At 37.5% G+C, this 8415-nt stretch overlaps 1 pseudogene; it reads left to right on the plus strand.

Annotated features, from left to right (window-relative positions):
• The first annotated feature begins 271 nt into the window (after nt 1-271).
• On the plus strand, nt 272-512 carry LOC108543183 (cytochrome c oxidase subunit NDUFA4 pseudogene; annotated as a pseudogene).
• Nucleotides 513-8415: the final 7903 nt, after the last annotated feature.

Genomic DNA, 8415 nt, shown 5'->3' on the forward strand with positions numbered 1-8415 from the left:
GGAGAAAGGAGTCTGCTACCCCAACAGCTCAACCCAAGACTTAGATTTGAGTCTCATTGGCCTGATGGACTCATGTGCCCATCTCTGAACCAATCACTGTGGACCCGGGAATGGACTATGGAGACTGGCCTATCCTTGTAAGAGGTGAATTCAGGATAGTGTTAGGGAGGGGAATGGGTTAATAATAAAGCAGTTGGCAGATACTATTTAGCCCAGGGCCTGGTGACTAGGCTGGTTCTCTTCTTCCTAATCGGAGGCCTCTACCACAAACATGCTCTGCCAGATCATCAATCAGGCCACGGCATCCGAGCTTGATCCCCCTCTTTGTATTTATTGGAGATACGGGAGCGGCACTGTATCTTCTGTATCTGCCATTGATGAATCCAGATGTTAGTTGGGACAGAAAGAATAACCCAGAACCCTGGAACAAACTGGGTCCCAATGATCAATATGAGTTCTACTCAGTGAATGTGGATTACAGTGAACTGAAGAAAGAAGGTCCAGATTTCTAAATGAAATGTTTCACTATAAAGCTGCTTTAGAATGAAGATTTTCCAGAAGCCATCTGCACAATTTTCCGCTTAATATATTTCTCCTCTAAATGCATGAAATAATGTTGATGTAACCTACTGGAGATTATACTGATTAATAAATAACTGAAACTTGAAAAAATAATAAAGCAGTTCTTTTTTTTTTCTTTTAAACGGAGTCTTGCTCTGTCGTCCAGACTCATGGCAACCTCCACCTCCCGGGTTCAAGCGATTCTCCTGCCTCAACCTCATGACTAGCTGGGACTACAGGGACATGCCACCATGCCTGGCTAATTTTTTGTAATTTTAGTAGAGATGGGGTTTCACTGTGTTAGCCAGGATGGTCTCGATCTCCTGACCTTGCGATCCGCCCGTCTTGGCCTCCCAAAGTGCTGGGATAAAGCAGTTTTTATATATAGCACTTATTATGTGCTAGGCATTGTTCTATGAGTTTAATGTGTTGTATTTTTTCCCCTAAAACGCTTTGAGCTAGAAATTATTAATGTCCTCATTTTACAGCTAAAGGGACTGAGGCACAGGGAGGTTAAGGAACTTTCCTGATGTCCCACATCTGGTAAGTGATTAAGCCAAAATTCCAACAAAGGCAACTAGCTCTTATCCATTACACTCTACCACCCGGACATCCTGTACAGCAGGAACTCGGTCTGATTGAATTGAAGAGTGTTAAGGTGAATGGTGAGAAATACTGCTCTCCAGTAATGGTTGGTTTGCCTTCCTACATCAGAAAAAAACAATTATATCATGTTTAAAAACACTAATAGCTGCTTTGTTGAGAGATACTTTACATACCATACAATTCACCCATTTAAAGTATACAGTTTCGTGGTTTTTAGTTACAGAATCCATGACTAATCTTTTTGTTGTTGTTGTTGTTACAGAGTTGGGAAATCTGTAACAACCCAATCAATTTTAGGACATTTTCATCCCCCTGAAAACAAACCATTAACAGTCACTCTCATTTTCCCCACCCCTTCCAGCCCTAGGCATCCATGAATCTACTTTCTTTCTCTGAAGATTTGCCTATTCTAAATATTTCATGTAAGTGAAATCATATAGTATGTGGTCTTTTGTGACTGGCTTCTTTTTCAATGCTTACTCATGTTGTAGAATGTATCAGTATTTCATTCATTTTTATGGCCTAATAATGTGGCATTGTATGGATATATCACGTTTTATTTATCCACTCATCAATTGTTGGATATTTAGGTTGATTCTAGTGTGTGGCTATTATGACTAATACTACTATAAACATTCATTTATAAATTGTTTAGGTATATACCTAGGAATAGAATTGCTGAGTCGTATGGTAACTCAGAGGAACTACCAAATCTTTTTCCATAGTGGCTGCATCATTTTAAATTGCCGCCAGCAATGTATGAGAGTCCCAATTTCTCCACGTCCTTTTTGAATACTTGTTATCTGTCTTTTTAAAAAATGTATATTATTAGCACCTAGTAGGTGTGACATTGTATTTTATCATGGTTTTGATTTGCATTTTCCTGATGACTAATGATGTTGAACATGATTTAATGTGCTTATTGTTCATTTGTATATCTAGTTTGGAGAACTGTCTGTTCAGATATTTTGCTCATTTTCAATTGGGTTGTCTTTTCATTACTGAGTTGAAATAGTTCTCTATCTATTCTGGATATACATGCCTCATCAGATATACAATTTGCAAATATTTTATCCCATTCTGTGGGCTGTTCTTGAACTTTCTATGTGATATCCTTTTCAGTACAAAAGTTTTTAATTTTAATGGTTTTCAATTTTCAATATTTTCTTGTTTTGATTGTGCTTTTGGTTTCATATCTGAGCAATCATTGCTAAATTCAAAGTCATAAAGATTTATAGTTATGTTTCCTTCAGAAGTTTTACAGTTAGCTCTTACATTTAGGTTTTAGATTCATTTTAAGCTAATATTTGTATATGGTGTGAGTTAGTGGTCCAACTTGCTTTTACACATGGATATCCAGTTGTCCCAACACCATTTATTTAAAAAATTACTCCTTCTCCATTGAAATATCTTGGCACTCTTGCTGAAAATCAATTGATCATATACACAATGGTTTATTTTTGGACTTTCAATTCTGTTTTATTAATCTACATATCTTTCCTATACCAGTACCATATTTTCTTGGTTACTGTAGCTTTGTAGTAAATTTTGAAATCAGGAAGTGTGAGCCCTCCAACTTTGTCTTTTTCAACATTGTTTTAAATATTCCGGATTAATTAAATTTTCATTGGAATTTTGGGATCAGCTTGTCAATTTCTGTGAAGAAGCTAGCTGTGACATTGATAGGGGTTGTGATAAATCTATACATCAATTTGAGAAGTATTGCCATCTTAACAATATTGTTATCTTCCAGTCCATGAACATGGGATATCTTTCTGTTTACTTGGGTATTCTTTAATTTATTTAAATAATGTTTTTTAGTTTTCAGAGCATAAGGTTTGCATTTCTTTTGTTAATTGCACTCCTAAGTATTTTTTAATGCTATTAAAATGGAATTGTTTTCCTAATTTTATTTTTGGAATGCTTATTATAAGCATATAGAAATTCAGTTGACTTTAGTAATGGTCTTGTATTCTGCAACTTGCCAAACTCATTCATAAGTTCTAATATTGTTTTTAGTGGATTCCTTAGGATTTTCAGTATATGTGATCTTGTCATCTGCAAATAGAGATAGCTATACTTTTTCTTTTTCAATCTGGATGCCTTTTATTTTATTACGTTGCATAACTGCTCTAACTAGAGCTGCTAGTGCTAGTTTTCTTTTCTGTGATGTCTTCATTTGGTTTCAGTATCAGAATAATACTGGCCTCATGTCTTCATTTGGTTTCAGTATCAGAATAATACTGGCCTCATTGAATCAGTTGGGAAGGTTTCCCCTTGCTTCTGTGTTTTGGAAGAGTTTATAAATAATTATTTATCACTTCTTTTAGCACTTTTTTTTTTACTTATTTTTTTGAGACAGAGTTTTGCTCTGTCATCCAGGGTGGAGTGCAGTGTTGTGATCTTGGCTCACTGCAACCTCTGCCTGCTGGGTTCAAGTGATTCTCCTGTCTCAGCCTCCTAAGCTGCTGGAATTACAGGCATGCACCACCATGCCAGATAATTTTTATATTTTTAGTACAGAGGGTGTTTCACCATATTGGCCAGGCTGGTCTTAAACTCCTGACCTCAGGCGATCTGCCTGTCTTGGCCTCCCAAAGTGCTGGGATTACAGGTATGAGCCACCGCACCTGGCCTAATTCTCACTTAAATGCTTGGTAGAGTTCACCAGTAAAGTCATCTGGGTCTAGTAATTCAATTTCTTTACTTGTTATAGGTCTATTCAAATTTATATTCCTTCTTAGGTCAGTTTTGTTAGTTTGTGTCTTTGTGGAAGTTCTTATATTTCATCTAAAGTATTTAATTTGTTGGCATGCAGTTGTTCATGATATTCCCCTATAATCTTATTTATTTCAGTAGAACTGTCCCTGCTTCATTTTTAATTTTAGCAATTTGAGTTTCCTCTTTTTTGCTTGGTCGGTCTAACTAAATATTTGCCAGATTTCTTATTCTTTTCAAAGATCCAGTTTTTGATTCTGTTGATTTTATTCATTATTTTTCCTAGCCTCTATACAGTAGTTTATTCTCTAATCCTTATTGTTTTCTTCCTTTGCTTGCTTTTTGTTTAGTTTGCTCTTCTTTTTCTAGTGCCTTTAGGAGGTATGTTAATGACCTGAGATATTTCTCATTTTTTAACATAAGCATTTTCAGTTATCAAATTTCATCTAAGCACTGCTTTAGCTACATCCCATAAGCTTTGGTATGTTGTGTTTTTATTTTATTTATCTGAGAATATTTTCAAATTTCACTTCTGATTTCTTCTTTGACTGATTGGTTATTTAGTATTGTGCTGTTTAATTTTCACAAATTTGTAAATTTTCAAATTTTTTTTGTTATCAATGTCTAATTTTACTACATTTTGGTTGGCAAACATACTTTGCATGATTTCAATTCTTTTAAATTTATTCAGGCTATTTTGTGACTTAGCATATAGTCTGTTAATGAAAATACCAAACTCTCTAAAATATTTTAAAGAAGTTTATTCTGAGCCAATATGAATGATTGCAGTCTGGGGAAACACAGTCTTAAAAAGTCCTGAGAAAATGCACCCAAGGTAATCAGATTACAGTTTGGTTTCATACATTTCAGGGAGGTAGGATGTATTAGTCTGTTTTCACACTGCTATAAAGAAATGCCTGAGACTGGGTAATTTATAAAGAAAAGAAGTTTAATTGACTCGGTTCCACATGGCTGGGGAGGCCTCAGGAAACTTACAATCATGCCAAAAAGGGAAGCAGGCACATCTTACATGCCTGCAGGCGAGAAAGATCAAGAGTGAGCGAAGGGGGAAGAGCCCCTTATAAAACCATCAGATCTCATGAGAACTCACTCACTATCATCAACAGGATGGAGGAAACCACCCCCATGATCCAATCACCTCCTACCAGGTTTCTCCCTTAACACATGAGGTTTATGGGGATTACAATTTGAGATGAGATTTGGGTGGGGACACAAAGTCAAACCATGTCATTGGAGTTATAAGTAAAGACATAAATCAATACATGAACGGTATATAGAGAGTCAGGCTGAAAAGGTGGGATATCTGAAAGCAGGGGACTTATTACAGGTTGCAGGTGGATTCAGAGAATCTTAAATTTCCAGTGGGTTAAAGAGTAAGGCTCAGTCTCTAACTTGGTGTGATTTAACCCTTGCCTTTCATGGCCTTCGGTCTTCTTTATAATTTGGTATTTTATTGCCACAGAGAGTCTGTTTTGTCAATCTTACGATCTTTCTTTTACACTAATGCTGGTCAATTGTGCCTGAACTCCAAAAGGGAGGGGGTACTATGAGATGTGTCTGCCCTCCCTTCCTCTCATGTCTGGGAACTCAGTGTTTAAGGTTTCTCTGTGGTCCCCTTGGCCAAGAGGGAGTCTGTTCAGTTGGTAGGGGGATTATAATTTTATTTTTAGTTTGCAAGTCTATCCTGGAGAATGTCCCCGTGCACTTGAGAATAAGTGTATTTTGCGGTTTTGGGATGGACTGTTCTATAAATGTCTGTCAGATCTAGTTGGTTTAGAGTGCATTCAAGTCCTCTATTTTCTTATTTATTATCTGTCTAGTACAGTAGTCCTCTCCTATCCATGGTTTTCCTTTCCAGGATCTTAATACATGAGGTCAACCATGGTCTGAAAATATCAGATGGAAAATTCCAGAAATAAACAATTCATAAGTTTTAAATTGTGTACTCTTCTGAGTAGATGGTGAAACCTTGTGCTCACTATGTCCTGCCTGGGATGTGAATCATTCCCTTGCCTATATACTACCTGACTGTTAGTCACTTAGCAGCTGTCTTGTCCATCAGATCAACTGTTTCTGTGCTGCAGTGCCTGTGTTCAAGTGACCCTTATTTTATTTTACTTAATAATAGTTTCAAAGTATAAGAGTAGTGATGCTGGCAGTTTGGATATGCCAAAGAAAAGCCATAAAGTGCTTTTATTTAAATGAAAAGGTGAAAATTCTCAACTTAATAAAGAAGGAAAAAGAAATCATATGCTGGCCAGGTGCAGTGACTCAAGACTGTAATCCCAGCACTTTGGGAGGCCAAGGCAGGTGGATCACAAGGTCAGGAGTTTGAGACCAGCCTGGCCAACATAGTGAAACCCTGTCTTTACTAAGAATACAAAAAATTAGCCAGATGTGGTGGTGGGTGCCTGTAATCCCAGCTACTCAGGAGGCTGAGGCAGGAGAATCTCTTGAACCCAGGAGGCGGAGGTTGCAATGAGCCACGATCCGCCACTGCACTCCAGCCTGGGTGACAGTGCGAGACTCCATCTCAAAGAAAAAAAAAAAAATCATATACTGAGGTTGCTAACATCTATGTTAAGCATGCATCTTATATCCACAAAATTGTGAAGAAGGAAAAAGAAACCTGTGTTCGTCTGCTGTTTCTCCTCAAACTGTAAAAGTGCATAATACGTACTTAGTTAAGATGGGAAAGGCATTAAATTGTGGGTGGAAGACGTGACAAGAAAACATGTTCTGATTGCTATAATTGTTCTATTTTATTATTAATCATTGTTAATCTCTTGCCAGGCCTAATTTATAAATCAAACTTCATCATAGTTATGTATATAGGAAAAAAACATAGTGTATTTAGGATTTGATACTGTATTCATGGTTTCAGTCATCTACTGGGGATCTCAGAACGTATCCACCATGGTTAAGTGGAGACTAGTATATTGAAGTCTTCAACTATCATTGTAGACCTGTCTATTTTTCCTTTCAATTCTGTCAATTGCCTTTTGTATTTTGGGGTTCTTTTTTTAGATGTATATATGTCTATAATTGTAATATCTTCCTGATGAGTTGATATTTTAATCATCATACGATGTTCTTCATTATGCGTAATAACTTTTTTTGGTTTAACGTCCCTTTTGTCTAAATTAGTATGGACATTCCAGCTTTCTTATGGTTGCCATTTGCACGACATATATATATTTATATCTTTTTACTTTTAACATATTTGTAAATTTTAATCTAAAGTGTGTCTCCTGTAGACAACATATAGTTGGATCTTTTTTAAAATCCAGTTTGACAATCTCTGCCTATTTGATTTGATCATTTAATCAGTTCATATTGAATTGAATGTTATTATGGTTATAATTGAATTTATGTCTGCTATTTTACTCTTGACTTTCTCTTTCCCTAAGCTCTCCATTAAGCTATCTTCCTTATTTGGTATCACACTAAGCTGTTAGGCTTTACCAATTTCTAGCCTATTGTTTTGACAATTCCTGGGGCATAATTTGTTCCACAGCCTGACCCGGTTAAATTCAAGCAAGAATAATTTTTGAGGCCAGTCTTTGAGATTTGTTCTGATGCCAAGAGTACTCTTCTTAGCTATTTCTTTCCCTGATTTTCTCTCTTAAATTAGCTAGCCTATGATTTAGCTTGTTACTCTTACAGAGCTACCAGTCCTCCTTTTAATTATTTACCACCAAAATGTCCATTGTTTTTGAGAGTGTCCTTAGGCTTGAACTTCCCCACACACTATTTACAATAAAGTAATTTTTTTCACTCTGTGGCTCAGGCTCACTGCAACCTCTACCTCCCGGGTTCAAGCGATTCTCCTGCCTCAGCCTCCTGAGTAGCTGGGACTACAGGTGCATGCCACCATGCTCAGCTAATTTTTTGTATTTTTAGTAGAGACGGGGCTTCATTGTGTTAACCAGGATGGTCTCAATCTCCTGACTTCGTCATCTGCCTGCCTCGGCCTCCCAAAGTGCTGGGATTATAGGCGCGAGCCACCGCGCCCACCCTAAAGTAATTTCTTTTTGGGAGAGATTCAGAGCCCTCTATTTAATGAATTGCTTCTCCCTCTGAATAAAAATTAAGCTTTGGGTGCTGGGCAAGGGGTAGTAGCCTCTGATCTTATTTTGCTTATTTGGTGTAGAACCTCTGTCCTGTGAGTGAGCTGGAGGGTGATAATTGGGGCCCTAGTGTTCCTGGCCTGCCACATCTGCTGTAGGGGTTCTGGGTGGTAGAAAGGAGCTCCCAACCTCTGGACCATACTTACTAGGAATTTAGTGTTTCCAACCTGGAGTTGGAGAGGATGAGAAACACTAGTGCCCTGCCCTTTTGTTTGAGATAGCATATCCCTTAACAAGGGAGTAGAGGGAGAGGGAGCCCCACCTTTTGGCCAGTCCCACTCAGAGTGAAACGTTCCTGAAATTGAGCTGGAAGAGGGAGGACGCTAGTGTGTCATGGCTCAAGTGCCACAACCTCACTATTCTTACCAAGATTTAGTAG

This window comes from Rhinopithecus bieti, unplaced genomic scaffold (genome assembly GCF_001698545.2).
Source record: "Rhinopithecus bieti isolate Rb0 unplaced genomic scaffold, ASM169854v2 scaffold_23918, whole genome shotgun sequence".
Classification (NCBI taxonomy): Eukaryota; Metazoa; Chordata; class Mammalia; order Primates; family Cercopithecidae; genus Rhinopithecus; species Rhinopithecus bieti.